Source organism: Maylandia zebra, linkage group LG18, assembly GCF_041146795.1.
Source record: "Maylandia zebra isolate NMK-2024a linkage group LG18, Mzebra_GT3a, whole genome shotgun sequence".
Taxonomy (NCBI): Eukaryota; Metazoa; Chordata; class Actinopteri; order Cichliformes; family Cichlidae; genus Maylandia; species Maylandia zebra.
This window is the reverse complement of record NC_135184.1, coordinates 5,535,412-5,550,018: the sequence shown is the minus strand read 5'-3', so window position 1 is coordinate 5,550,018 and position 14,607 is coordinate 5,535,412. Positions and strand designations below refer to the sequence as shown.

At 39.7% G+C, this 14,607-nt stretch overlaps 4 long non-coding RNA genes across 7 annotated transcripts; 2 read left to right on the top strand and 2 right to left on the bottom strand.

The window, feature by feature from the left end:
- Nucleotides 1-290: 290 nt before the first annotated feature.
- Nucleotides 291-14,607, top strand: LOC143413590 (uncharacterized). Its single transcript, XR_013094194.1, has 4 exons — nucleotides 291-429; nucleotides 978-1,073; nucleotides 13,565-13,633; nucleotides 13,714-14,607. It is a non-coding gene; the product is annotated as an uncharacterized LOC143413590 (long non-coding RNA).
- On the top strand, nucleotides 1,258-5,518 carry LOC143413591 (uncharacterized). 2 transcript variants are annotated; one of them, XR_013094196.1, is made up of 5 exons: nucleotides 1,258-1,616; nucleotides 2,691-2,795; nucleotides 3,528-3,685; nucleotides 4,112-4,169; nucleotides 5,107-5,518. It is a non-coding gene; the product is annotated as an uncharacterized LOC143413591 (long non-coding RNA). The 2 variants fall into 2 exon arrangements; XR_013094195.1 differs by having other exon boundaries at nucleotides 2,691-2,802.
- On the bottom strand, nucleotides 7,597-10,012 carry LOC143413467 (uncharacterized). Of its 3 annotated transcripts, XR_013094072.1 has the most exons (5): nucleotides 9,553-10,012; nucleotides 8,912-9,068; nucleotides 8,551-8,659; nucleotides 8,332-8,445; nucleotides 7,597-8,189 (listed from the first exon to the last, which is right to left on the bottom strand). It is a non-coding gene; the product is annotated as an uncharacterized LOC143413467 (long non-coding RNA). The 3 variants fall into 3 exon arrangements; XR_013094071.1 differs by having other exon boundaries at nucleotides 8,332-8,659; XR_013094074.1 differs by having other exon boundaries at nucleotides 8,332-8,659; nucleotides 8,912-9,063.
- LOC143413589 (uncharacterized) lies at nucleotides 10,064-12,694 on the bottom strand. The gene is made up of 3 exons (XR_013094193.1): nucleotides 12,549-12,694; nucleotides 12,176-12,255; nucleotides 10,064-10,322 (listed from the first exon to the last, which is right to left on the bottom strand). It is a non-coding gene; the product is annotated as an uncharacterized LOC143413589 (long non-coding RNA).

Here is a 14,607-nt window from a genome sequence, read left to right as displayed (position 1 = left end):
CTTCTAATAATATCTTTATTTATTTTAGTATTGGTGTCAATGTCCACACACAAAAACCTCTTAGAGGACAGTTTGTTGTTGGAGTTAATTTTCTTCTGCAGTCTTTGCTCCATATTCCTCGATGGCGATGCAAACATGTATGAGGATTTAAGGAAGTGAAGCAAACTCCCTGTACAGGAAAACCTGTAATTGCTGCTGTTTAACAATAATAAATATTTGTTTTTGCACCTTCTAAATTTTAAATGGTCAGATTTTGTATGCTTTGTGTAGAATTACATATTCATACTGGGACGTGTGTGTTTCTTGTGTAGCTGCTGAGTCTGGGGGCCTTTGGGTACCTGCTGCCCATCATCTCCTTCGTTCTGGCCTGGATAGAAACGTGGCTGCTCGACTTCAAGGTCCTGCCTCAGGAGATCGAAGACGAAAACAGTGAGTCTCAACTGAGCTAATAATAAAAAAGGCACCTTCATTACTGTTGCAGTACTGCTGCTGTCACTGCTGTGATCTCTGTCAACAGATCGTTTACCTTACAGGTTCCTTTTAAAACCTTCCTTTAAGTTAGCAAAAGAATGTGAAAAAACAAGTACTATGACTCAAGAGCCTCTGAGTGGAGAATGAAAAAGAAACAAGAAAACGATAAAGAACAGCAGCAGGCGCTCTGGTGAAACACTGCCACCTGCTGGTGAACATTCAAAGCTACATACTGAGTAATTTTATTCAGTTGTTTTATTTAAAATATATGATCATGGGATAAGAAGTTAATATTATAATTATTTATTATAATGTTAGAGTAAAAAGTGTAATGCATCAGCTTCCTGTTGCTATTTCTCAGGTAATTATTAATAATTATATGCTATGAACAAAATCTTTACTCACCTGATAAATGAAAGTTGTTTCACCACTGTTATGTTATTCTAACCTCATTGATGTCCTGCTGATGCCGTTATTCCTGCTTTCTTCATCCTTCTGTGTTTCAGGACATCAGTCCATCATAGATACAAGTAGGGCTCCTCTCCTGGGTCCAGGTCCTTTATCTGATGGGCAGTTCTACTCTCCGCCAGAGTCTTTGGCAGGTCTGTTTCCTCCCACTGCAACACGTTCTCACTCCCAACTCGTCAAACGTGTGACGCATGGTCAGGCTCCCTCTGCTGCACTTATGGACGCGCAGGGTACCCCTCTCGCGTCGGGAATTGACGTGAAGGGTCCTCCGATTGAAGAGATTGCCGCGGAAGTGCCTTTTGTCGGTATATTTAGACATTTTCCAAATCACATTGTAGTGACGTATACAGAACACAATAAATTATATAATGTAAACAACTACCTGAAAAACAGGTAGAACAATACTTTTGTATGGTTTATTGCATTTACGGAGGGAGTGATGTATGCTGGGTAATGGCACAGCTAGCTACTGGGTGACTTTATTCACCCGCTTCGGCTGTTATCAGTCCATACAATGGGCGTCATTAGCACAAACCAGTCCCATAGATATGGGCCATCTCCTGCTAGATTGTTCAGAAGGTTGTTCTCATCCATCCAGATGGAGGATCACTAACAGGAGCGTGGAAGACTCCAGAATCCACTCTGGCTGGAATCCGGTGGATATGCAGTGTGTACAGGTAAGACCATTTAAACGGACAGCATTTATAGAATGACTATTAAAAGTCAGCGAGTGTCAGTAATGTTAATGTGGTTATGTTAGTAATACACCGAGTGCTAATATAACAGCTTTAAGATGCATTTGTAGATGTTATTACGTGTTTTACCGTCTTTATGGTGCTAGCTTAAAGTTACGGTGTAAACGTTAGCTTATATTGGAGGAAAGCTGTTACTGGTTAAACGATGTTAGCACAGAAATATTAGCTTCTGTCATGACTGATGAAGTTACTAGTTAATAAAGTTTCCAGTAAAGTGTTTAATCGCAGCCACAGATTGACAGCAAATATCTCGATTAGCTTCAGTGCATCTGTAATAAATATGTGCAAGTTTCAGTGCTTCGTTTAAACTGTATGATACTTATACTGACCCAGGGTCAGTGTAAAATACAATCCTAGCTGTGTGAACAAAGCCTGGCTCCTTTAATCCTGCATGACAAACCTCAGGATGCAGGTTATTATTACTCTTTCCTGCTGGCACACCTGTCACACCTGAGAGTCAGCTAGAAACGTACAGTGACGTGGACATCATGCAAAGACTGCCAGACTCTGTAATACTGCAAATGATCAGTGACTCAGGTTAACACTAAACTTTAAACAGTACCTCTGTGTCTCTGTGTGCTGAACATCTAGGATTGGGTCAGGCTGCATTGACTGTGGGACTTTAATGTGTTAAAAGCAGGTTGAAGACGGCTCAGAAACATTTGAAGATTAAAATTTAGCATTATGGCTGCTGGTGGTTTGTAAAGCCTCTACTCAGCTGTATTTTTGTTACTAATTTATGTTTGTTGTTGTTTAACACAGATTTCAGAAGAGCAAATATGCTTAATAGTTTAACTAGATGTCATTTGTCAGTGTGGGACTGCTGAGTCACCGGAAGAACTCATTTCATTCATTCTCCACATGATGTTCATTTACAGAAATGTTTCACAGGAACTGATTTCTCCCAAAGGTTGAACTAGTGTGTTTCCATAGATTACCTCTGTATGAATGTACTTCTTAAATGAAGGCAAGTGTTTGTCCTTTTTTGTTCCTCAGTTACAGTACGTGATATCAAGGGCAGGCGGTCAACACTGGGGGTAGACAAGAAGCAGACGTACTTCCAAGAGGGAGCTGCAGTGAGGACACAGCCAGGTCACTGAGGTCAGAGGTCAGAATCTGAAACAGCTCAGGTTTATATTTTAGAGGTTATAAAAATCAAAATGTATTATTTAAAGAAACCTTTAAATAATAGTCATAATTATGATTATTATAACAAATATAAAACATTTAAGTGGATTTTCTGTTACACATATTGTGTTAGCCCTGCAATAAACTGGCAGCCTGTCTTTGTCCTGTATCAGCTGGGATAGGCTTCATCCTCCTGCAACCCTGAATTGGATACATTGTATTCCAATTATGTAATCTGATCATTTACAAACTCAAGGTATCTAATCAAAATGTAAGTAATAATTATAAAATGGGAAAGCAGAAATAAGTGTGACATAAATGTAAATGTGTTAGCTGACATAGAGGACAGCTACATGTAGTCTGAAAAACCTTTGTTGTCAAGTTTGCAGGTATATCAGCACGAGACATTCTTACATAGAAGAGACATTAAAGTCTCTGACTCAGTGAAGCATTATTGGTCCCATCTGTTTGGATAAATATAGTAAGTTGATGTTTGTCCATTTATTGACACATTTCCTTAAGTGCTTATCCAGCTCAGGATCACAGTGGAGCTGCAGCTGGATATGTTCACTAAATAAACCTTACAAAAGTTAACAATAAACCTGCATCCATGTACGTTGTTGTCCACAGGATGAGAAAATCAAACTGGAAGACTGTGGAACATGTTAATAAATGTTTGTATGTTTATGCCTGTGTCTTTCACAGGAGGCGCTGGAAGGTTTCCCTAATAGTTCCTGGTGAATCAAAGCAGAACCATAAAGGTTGCTGGACTGCATGATGGCCTTACCCCTGAGCCGTCATCCTGTTAAAGGAGGAACCAGTTAGAAGCTGTTTTCAAAGTAGCTGAGCAGATTTCATCTCAAGTAAGCAATTAACTGTTTGTTCGTTTGTTCTGCCACTTAAAGAGCATTTAAGGACGTCTTTCGAGTGTCCAGCTGAATTAATTCTACTGGCTCTCATGGTCATTTGTTATTATAGACATATTTTTCATCTTCATCCAGCTATTTAGTAAATTCTATCTATTTAGTAATATCCGTCAGCTATAAAATGTAATATAAATATAAAAATATCTAAATATCTCCTGCCCTTTATGTTTTAATGATGTAAGTCTGTTATCGTGTTACATTAGCATTCCTCACATATCAATGAGATGCTGTACAGTACAATCCTACTGACACAGCAGAGGGATAACGACGGCTATTCAACATCTTTACACGACACATTCGAGCTGCATGACACAGACAAAGTGACTAAATCATCTTTTTTGTGGTTTATTGTCTTCAAACCAGCAGACAAAGCCGATTGCAGAAGATGTCGGAGAAGAACTTCAGGCCGTGGACTGAAAAGGTATTTTTTTCTTGTTATCAAAGACATTTGGAGTGGCAGCTTCTACAAGTGGTTGTGCTAAAGTAAAGCTTACAGTCTAAGAAATCACAGTGTTGATATTCAGCACAAAGAGAAAAGCTCACTTGTTTGAATTTATTTACAATCATAGTTTTATAAATTATGACTGTAAACAGCTTTTACAGCTTTGATATGGTTTGACACTCGATATCAGGTTTAATTTAAAGGTTTCTGTGTCCCAATGAGCCATTTACACTGATCAGTGTCAGTTTAACTGTAACACATTCATTATTTAGATTCAACAGAGAAATAACTGAATGTAAAAATGGCAGCCCTCAGGCAGGTTTATAGAGATACATGCATGCATTATGAAATTTATGTATCCCAGATAATTGTTATTCATCTAGTCATGGCATACCCACCCCTTCCTCCCAAGTTAACTGCAACCCAAAAGAACTAGTGGGGCTATTTACACACTCACAACCAGTGTGGGGTAAAAAGAGCCACCAAAAAAGCTGCCAGCCACAGATGTGCTAGAAGAGTTAGAAACTCTACTTATGGAGAAACTTTCTAAGTCTAACAGGGGACAGGTACTCCTGCCCAAATAACATGATATAACCCCACATACAGCCCAGCCATAAAATGAACCAAGTCATTTAATTAAAGACTGCATGGGACCAAATGCATGTAACCAGCCTGCACCAACCTGGCATTTCTTCCTCCTGAATTAAATGAATGAATGGATGAAAGTTAAATGACTACAAACCTAAAGCCACTAGTTCCCACACTGGAGCTCCCTGACACTGTGTGTTAACCGTATTTAGCTTGTATCAACAGTTGTAACAGGCTAAGCCACCTGAGACACTGCATTGAATTTGTTCCTGTCTTAATGATTTCAGCTGACTGGTTTCAGCTCAGATGTTCTGCTTTTTCATTTCAGTAGATCAAAGCAGCTCGTGCTCCTTCTGCTTCCAATTTAGAAGAAGAAGAAGAAGAAGGCGAAGGCTTCAGCGAAGTGGCGTTCATGGTCTCAGTGAACAGTCACGGTCACACACTGCATGTGGTTTTAAAAGCAACATGTCTGTTCACCACAACAATGGAGATGTGTAATATTAGTGCAGCTACGGTTTGTTTTTGAACATCAGTTCTGTTTTCTACTTTGATCACTTAGACCAAAAAAGTGTTGTTTTCAGATTCTTTCTTTTAAATCTATAAACCACCTGTTCATTTTTTTATTACAATTAGTTTCACATAAATGTTAGTGTTTCCTTTATGATCTTTTAATGCTTACACTACACTGTACACATTAGAGACATTTCTGTTACCTGTTTCTGTTGACTCACGAGTTGTGAAATGTTCTTTTATTTAATGCACAATATGAAGTTCATAATTTTCTTACAAATAAAACTAATGACAAACATGAACATCTGTGCTTATTTCTGAGACATGAGTTTTTGAATGTGTTTAGACAGTGTGCATTTGTATGCTGAAACTGTAATGGTGAACCTGAGGTGATGGTCAACAGAAGGCAAATATATATCAGTATAAAACAATATTGAAGTAATGTCTTTACCCCCTGCAGCGTGTGGACGCAATCACCTTATTCACTGTAGTAAACATGCACCGCTAGCTCACGTGACTGACTGTCTCCATGGTTACATCGTATATTATTAGCTATGTAAACAGCTTCCAAAGATACCGCCATAGCTCTCTGCAGCTGTAACACTTAAACACTTTGCAAATCATTTTACGTTTTTGATAGTTATGAAGACAGAATGTGTTTTTAAGGTCATGCTAGGCGGTTGCTATGGTGGTTGCTGTGGACTTGGGTGGACCGCGTCCGATTCCTGTTATTAGCTGTCCGCCGTAGGAAGGCTGCGTTCCATTTACAAGTAGTGACAGTCTGCCGCAACTCGAACTCAAACCCCGCTTTGTTCTTTAATTATAGGCCTTTTATAGCCGTTCATGACACGCACACACATAAAGCACTTTGCCTCACCATGAGAATGCAAGTTTACCTAACCTAACCTTAAAGTATCTGATATAGGATAGAAAAATGAAGCAACCAGAGATTTAATGATGAAGACTCTGGGTTCTGTAGTTCACGTTTTACAGTCCTGAATGACTCTTTGCATATGATTTATTGAAGAGGAGTTTAGAATGCACTTTACATTTAGACTGTTGCTGTTTAATTTTTTACATTGTTGCCGTGTTATGTCATGAATAAGGTTCACCTGCTGGGGGTTTGATGGATCAGCTGGACAATACAGTCAAAGACAGACTTCATTCATCATATGCAAGAATCCTAGTTGGATTTCTGTTGTCACTCATGTTTTTGAACCAAATATTGAAAACAATTCTGACAGACTGGATACCTGGTCAGGGTGTACATTACCTTGTACTCAAGCATCCCAGGACAGAGCCCTGCCCCACCATGAGCCTGGGTGGATACGTGGTTATAATATAAAAGGACCGATACTGAATATGAATATTTCATGGAAATTGAATTATAATACGAATTAGTAATAAGGGTTTCTCTGCGCCCTTATCTACCCCATACTCAAAGAGCTGTGGGCAGAGAGGGTGACAGGAGTGGATGGCACTGAAGAGAAGATGCTCGGTTTCTGGAGTCTCCTGGTCCTGTCAGTAGGATGCATCTGCTGTGTCTTCTCGTGGATGCTCACCTACCTTGACTCATTCCAGCCTGGTATGGATTTCCCAACACTGCGGACAGTGGCCCACGTCAGAGACGTTTAATATTGATTACATATGTCTGAATTGCTAACCCTAACCCTAACCCTAGCTCAACAGACCACAATGCCCTGGACTGTCAGTATTATTACATGCTGTGAACATAAGTACCTTTGATCACAGTTTAAAAGAGAAGGAATATTGGAAAGAAAGATCAACATTGTGATATTATTTCTTCCAAACTGACCAGAAACATGCTTGTCAGACTCTCACAGCAAAGGATCAGACTCACTGTGCATGACAGCTCAGGCCAATGATGTCTGTTAGATTGTCAGCTGTTTAGTGCTTCTGTACAGTTAGGGTCACCGTCTCTATTTCAGAATAATTAATATGCGGAAAACACTAAAAGTTGATTGTCTTCCAATATTCTAGCATAATTAAAAAACTTTGACTTTGTAAGTACATATTATTAGTCCTAATGCCAGCATGATTCTTCATAACTCCTGCTTTGAAATACTGAACTTTAAAATTGACCTGATGAAAGATCATTTACAGTGGCACTCTGTCAGGATCATTCTGACTGTAAGATCACTGTATTAATCTGAATCCTTCTGAAATGTGCTGTGAATGAATGCTGATGCAACTCACTGTGGGAGAGCTGTTAATAAAATGAATCTGTGACACATGCAACACATTCACAGAGGAAGAGGACACAAAGGGAGGACACGCAGAGGCTGTGTTGAAGTCAGAAATCCAAATCTTTATTAAAAAACAGGCGGCGGTTACAAACAGGAAGACAAGCAGTCCATCAAACAGTCTACAGGGTCAAACATACAGAGAATTCAAACAGCAGTAAAAAATAACTGGACACTGAAAAACTTAAAGCAATGTGTGACGCAATAAAAGGAAGCAGCGCAGTATATTCACTGAATTATCATCAATTACAAAAGAGAAAAACAACGATTTCTAAGGATTATTTTCTTAAATGCAGTTAGAGTGTGGCTGGTAAAGATGGAAACATACAGAATGTAAACTGTGTGAGTTTGTGAACTTTGTTAGTAACAAATGAGGTAAAAACCCAAAACAGGCAAAACACAGAAAGAGGCTCTCACTATTCGTTCATAATTAGAAAGAAACATTCTGGTCGTGGATTTTTACAGTCTTAGTTCCGCTCGCTGTCATCATTATAATCATCATGATCAATGGCGAGGTCCTGAGGTGGGCGGGGCTGTCTCTGGTGATGTCACCATGAAGGAACAGCATCTGGCACGTGTTGGTGAAACATCTCAGTACGCTGGTGTAGTTTCCTCTCCAGCTGTTTGACATGTGACACTTGAACATTAAGGGGAAGAAGAAGAAACAGTGTTAGGTCAGGTGACCACATGGTTTCTAAAGTAACTGACAGGAAGTAACCAGGCCGTTAGAAATGGATGGCATGTGTTTAGAGTTACTGTAGTTGGGTAACTCTACTTACCAAAAGCAGAAGCACACAGATGAAGGATCAGATGCTGAATGTTGCAGGAACATGCTCGTGCGGTGGTCATTCAGTGCTGCAGGTTAGACAGTCCAAGACTGATATGCTGCCCATCTGAGAGTTTGAAAACACACATGCAAAGATTTATTTTGTGTTACAGTCAAAGTTGGATGTTCATTTTTGTCCTTTAAAAATGTTTGTGTATTTGAAAGCACTAACATTTAAGGATGACTTGGATCGTCTCCTTTAAAGGGGAGACAAGTGTATCCACTGATCTACGTCACTTTACCTGGATGATGACTCCTCTCCCCCTCACTCAGAAACACTCCTAATATAACCAAGCAAATAAATAATATTGAAGATTTACTTACATCATTACAAAAACATCAAAAACATCTCCCTTTGATTCTATTTCTCCATTCCTGCTGAACATCAGGCAACAAATATCTCAATAAATCACAGTAAAATGTAAAGCACATGTTTTCTCTGCTTTGTCTAACCTCTGCAGAGCCTCTGTCAAGAAAAACATATCTGTAAGCATAAAACAAATATACATTTCATAACACGTCACTGGACAAACCTCGGTCAGTTGATTTCCTCTGTGCAGTGCAGACGAACATCAGTCAGCAAGTCAAGGTGGTGAGATGGACTGGTGTCCTTTGTGACTCTGCTGGTTCTTCTGAGGAAACACCACCGTCTCTCCACACCGTCACCATCTGTGAGCACAAACTGCTGCTCTGCCAGCATGTAGGAAATCACATATCACACACACAGGGGTGAAGAAACATCAGAGCTCAACTTTGGATACTTTAGATCTAAACAGATCAAAGTAGCTCTTAGTTTCAACAATCAGTGAACAGACAAACAATGATACCATACTGATTCTGTATGAATACAATATGGTATTTTCAATACAGGTGTCAAATTAATTCATTAAAACTACTACAGATATATGTATATATATTTTTTTTGATAAATTAGTTTGCTAAATTATAAGAATATATTTTTTTTCATTTAACAATTGCAACTGAAAGAAATTAAATATTGAACAAAAATATATTGTCACATTCTGAGCATGCTCAGCATGCTGAAAGACTTGAAGTTGCTACAGATTTTAAGAAGTGATAATTATAGGGAAAAAACTTCTCTTTTTCATCCGTTTAATCAAACATTTGATGCCTCAGCTGTCTCAGTCTATAGCGTTCTGCAACTACAACTAACCTGAGGCTTGGATTTGGCTGCAGGTGCCCCTGTACATCCTTCTCAGCAGCACACATGTGGGTACCATTTAATCACACTTCTTCCTGAGCTTTGCTTCATCACAAGACCAAAGGTGGCATCCCGTGTCACAGTCATATCATCATCCAGAAGAAACATTTGAAGAAACATCATGGAGAAGAAACATTTACGCGCCTCCTGGTTTTGTTTTCTGATCCTGCAAAAAGACTGAGGACAACAAAGCCCAGAGAACACGAGATACACAACATCCAACATTCAGACTCAACAGCCTCCATAAATGAAGAGCACCAGGTTGGTTCAGTTATAGTAGATATGAGCATACTTCACATTACTGGGTATGAATAATAATCAAGAGACAAACTTTAAAGATGCAGAGCATGATGTCCCATCATCAGACTGTAAACAAACATCCACCAGGCTTCTTTGCTGGCAAAATTGATGATTCTCCTATCAGGGATCAGTAACAGTATTAACCTGTGGTATAAGCAGCAGTCACTGAAATATTACTCTTTCAGATAAGAAATCTAGCACATAAAAGCCAGGGTGGGAGGGATCTCTGCAAACTGACTTACCTCTGCAAGTGTGAAGCTCAACAAAAATCTGACTCTCCAGTCACTGACAAACAAAAACTCCAGCTGGGAGATAGAAAACGCTGTCTGGGTCCTGCTGGATGTTGCTGGTCAGAGTTCCACATTAGCAGAGTGCTTCTTGGTCCCACTGACCCATGTGGACAGTGACTGTGGAGAACTGTTCTGGAAAACAGAGAAGAGAATTAAAATAACAAAAAGCCAAACAGGATTTCCACAAAGACTCTCTTGGAATCAGCAATCAAAAAAAAAAAACACTGGTTCATATTTCAATTAAATATGAACAGGTTCCTTAAATGTACGCAGTTCAGATCTGATTTAATTTAATTTCCTTCACACAGCACATTCGTCCAGGCTGACAGGTAAACATAGAATTAATCTCAGGTAACATGACTCATAGTAGAGATTCAGTAAGAAAGATTGCAGGCTCTAATATTATTACCACACAATCCAAGGACACACCGACAGCTCAGATTTGTAGAACTATTTAAACAAATGTCTTCTGAATATTCAATTCAGGTTCACAGTGGGAGGGTGGGGGGGGTGGGGGGGGGGGGGGGGGGGTCGTGGAATTTTTGAAATAAAGTCTGCAACACAGAAAGAGCTGTGATCAAGCTATTTATTACTGCGCCAACACACATCAAACATCACAGTTCAGTCATGTCAGCGCTGCCACAGAGGTCGTGCTCCTCCTCCTTTATGCATTCCAAGGAAGAGGAAGTTAAACTGATCACACCACACTTCACGTGTCTCGCTATGAAACCTAACGTATCAATGGTTAAGCTGTTTTGTGCCCTTGGCCTTATCAGCACCTGTAAAGGGAGTTGTTTTCTCAAACTGCTGACGCTGAAGTAAGTTCATCTAGTTTTAGAAACTTTCACTGAACAGTAACAGTGTCACAACTAAGCACATGCATAAGCACTTAAATACTTTAAATGAGAATAACAGAACATTTCTATTACAGAGGCTAGAGCCTGTCCCAGTAGTCATAGGTAGAGCACACCTGGACAGGTCACCAGTCTGTCAGAGGACTAACACAGAGACAGACATCAGAGTAACAAATCTATTTAAAATTAATGTAAGTTTGCTGCAGCTGTATATATGAACATGTGTTTCTGTGCTCACAGTCCACCTCTCAGGAACCTGCAGTTCACTTTTAGTCTACTTTAAACAGACCTCACAAAAGGCTGATGTGGCTGGATCAGTAGTCTGATTTAAGTACGATACCTTTGGCCAGGGATTAATCTGGTGCATCGCTTCACTGCAGTCTTACGTATTTTCCCCACACCTGAATAAAAAATACTGATATATACAAATAACAGCTTCAGCTGATGCAGCCTGACCCAATCCTAGATGTTCAGCACACAGAGACACAGAGGTGCCGTTTAAAGTTTAGTGTTAACCTGAGTCACTGATCATTTGCAGCATTACAGAGTCTGGCAGTCTTTGCATGATGTCCACGTCACTGTAAGTTTCTAGCTGACTCTCAGGTGTGACAGGTGTGCCAGCAGGAAAGAGTAATAATAACCTGCATCCTGAGGTTTGTCATGCAGGATTAAAGGAGCCAGGCTTTGTTCACACAGCTAGGATTGTATTTTACACTGACCCTGGGTCAGTATAAGTATCATACAGTTTAAACGAAGCACTGAAACTTGCACATATTTATTACAGATGCACTGAAGCTAATCGAGATATTTGCTGTCAATCTGTGGCTGCGATTAAACACTTTACTGGAAACTTTATTAACTAGTAACTTCATCAGTCATGACAGAAGCTAATATTTCTGTGCTAACATCGTTTAAACAGTAACAGCTTTACTCCAATATAAGCTAACGTTTACACCGTAACTTTAAGCTAGCACCATAAAGACGGTAAAACACGTAATAACATCTACAAATGCATCTTAAAGCTGTTATATTAGCACTCGGTGTATTACTAACATAACCACATTAACATTACTGACACTCGCTGACTTTTAATAGTCATTCTATAAATGCTGTCCGTTTAAATGGTCTTACCTGTAAACACTGCTGTATCCACCGGATTCCAGCCAGAGTGGATTCTGGAGTCTTCCACGCTCCTGTTAGTGATCCTCCATCTGGATGGATGAGAACAACCTTCTGAACAATCTAGCAGGAGATGGCCCATATCTATGGGACTGGTTTGTGCTAATGACGCCCATTGTATGGACTGATAACAGCCGAAGCGGGTGAATAAAGTCACCCAGTAGCTAGCTGTGCCATTACCCAGCATACATCACTCCCTCCGTAAATGCAATAAACCATACAAAAGTATTGTTCTACCTGTTTTTCAGGTAGTTGTTTACATTATATAATTTATTGTGTTCTGTATACGTCACTACAATGTGATTTGGAAAATGTCTAAATATACCGACAAAAGGCACTTCCGCGGCAATCTCTTCAATCGGAGGACCCTTCACGTCAATTCCCGACGCGAGAGGGGTACCCTGCGCGTCCATAAGTGCAGCAGAGGGAGCCTGACCATGCGTCACACGTTTGACGAGTTGGGAGTGAGAACGTGTTGCCCACTGACATCAGACAAACCCAAACACACCCGACACGCTCGCTTCAGCTGTCGCTCTTTCAGACTGCTCAGTCTGATGATTCTGACTCTTCATTCCCATTTAAATGAGCGTACAGACACAAAATATGAAGATATACAGTTCATTTTATTGTCATCATTATTATTATTATTAGAGTTTTTAGATTTCCAGCTTTGCACTTCACACCCAGAAATGAGTGGCGTAGCTCCTTCAGTATTTGTTTCACTGCACAGTGAAAGGAGCTTTTTCATCTGCAGACATCTTATTGCTTAGAAAATAATTCAATTACTCAGCTGCCTCTGCAGTGAGCCTTCCATACAATGGGTGGGCCCATCCTTTGCAGACACAGACACTCTCCAGAGCAGAAGCAGAGCTGCAGTCGATAACACAAAATACAAAAATAATTCCCGTTTCTGTAAAATGTGAAGAATTAAAAGTGAAGGTTTATTCTCACACCAGCCTCCTGCAGCTGCTTTGAACCTGCAGCCTCCTGCAGACGATTAAGACAAGCGCGCCTCAGTTGTTTCACACAGGTCAATAAACAAGAAAATTTAAAAATGATGAAACCTGACAAGACGGGAATTGTCAGGCTGGTTATCAGTGGCTGAATTTTCAAAATAAGAGCGAAGGGCATCATCTGCTATTAAGCAGTTGTAGATGCCATTAATGTCTTTAAGGATAATACATTTAGTTGGCATGAATACCTGAGCCGTCCGGGTTCAGAGGGGTCGTCTTCTAATCTGAAGGTTGGCAGTTAAAATCCTGGCTCCACCGTTCTTTTATCGTCCTACATTTTCTGTGGTGTTTCTATAAAAACGCTGACCGATTTCCCTTTCGTGTTCAGACTCTGAAGAGGAGCTGGATGATAAACACGAAGCTGAAAAAGGGCTCATTACACAAGTGACTTAAAAGGGTAAGAATACGTAAAGACAGACGTCAGTCAGGATTCGTATCCACAGTATTAGTCTGATGTGCTGTTTTTTTTCTCCACAGGATCTCCGATCCTGAACATGGAGGGATTTTTGGGTCCTCCAGCGTTGTGCTACTGAGGGGAAAACTTCTGCCTTACACCTTCAGCCATTTTAGTTTGTATTTGTTCATATCCACAAATGCAGCTCACGTTCTGATATCAGCCTTCTGCACGTACACCGCGACCGGGAAAGTGCGACTTAAAAGTTTCAGTGTCATGAACTCTGGTTACTGTATGAGTTTTGTTTCTCCACCTTTAAGGAACTCGAGACCTTACAAGAGATTTATCAGAAATAAATCATTACATCCTTATCAGTATCCATCCATAATTCAAAACATTACATTCATTTTAAAACTTAAAAAAAAATATATTTACACTTTCAATTTAAAAACAGAGTGTTAATGTCTTATTTCCAGCATAATGTTTACTTATAATTCTGTGATCATTTTCTTGTGCTTCGGTTGAGTCACTGCAAAGGAAAATAAGCTCATGGATGCCACAGAAAGGATTGTTCAGCCAGTATTGAGCCTGCAGACCAGACTGTAGCAGAAAGAGAAAGTCAAACTCTTAGAGATGTTTATGATTACTTCAATGTCTTAAAAATGTGCATGAAAGAATATTAAGGTAACATATAGAGATGTGAACGATACTGTTTGTTTTGAAACGAGAGTGAAGGATTGTGTGTTAAAGAAAACGAGCCATAAACGTGCAGCATGTACACTCGGAGATTTGGGTTTAGTGCGCTGAACAGAAGGGACGCTGCTCTCGAAAGCTGCTGTGACGGGCGGGGAAACGTTCTAATGCAAATGTACATATCTTCATGCATGCTTTGCAAGCTCAGTGGATGTTTATTCTTTTTTTTCTTTTTTAAAGAAAAGCCCGTCTGTATAACAGAATCATTAAAATGTTAAAGGTTA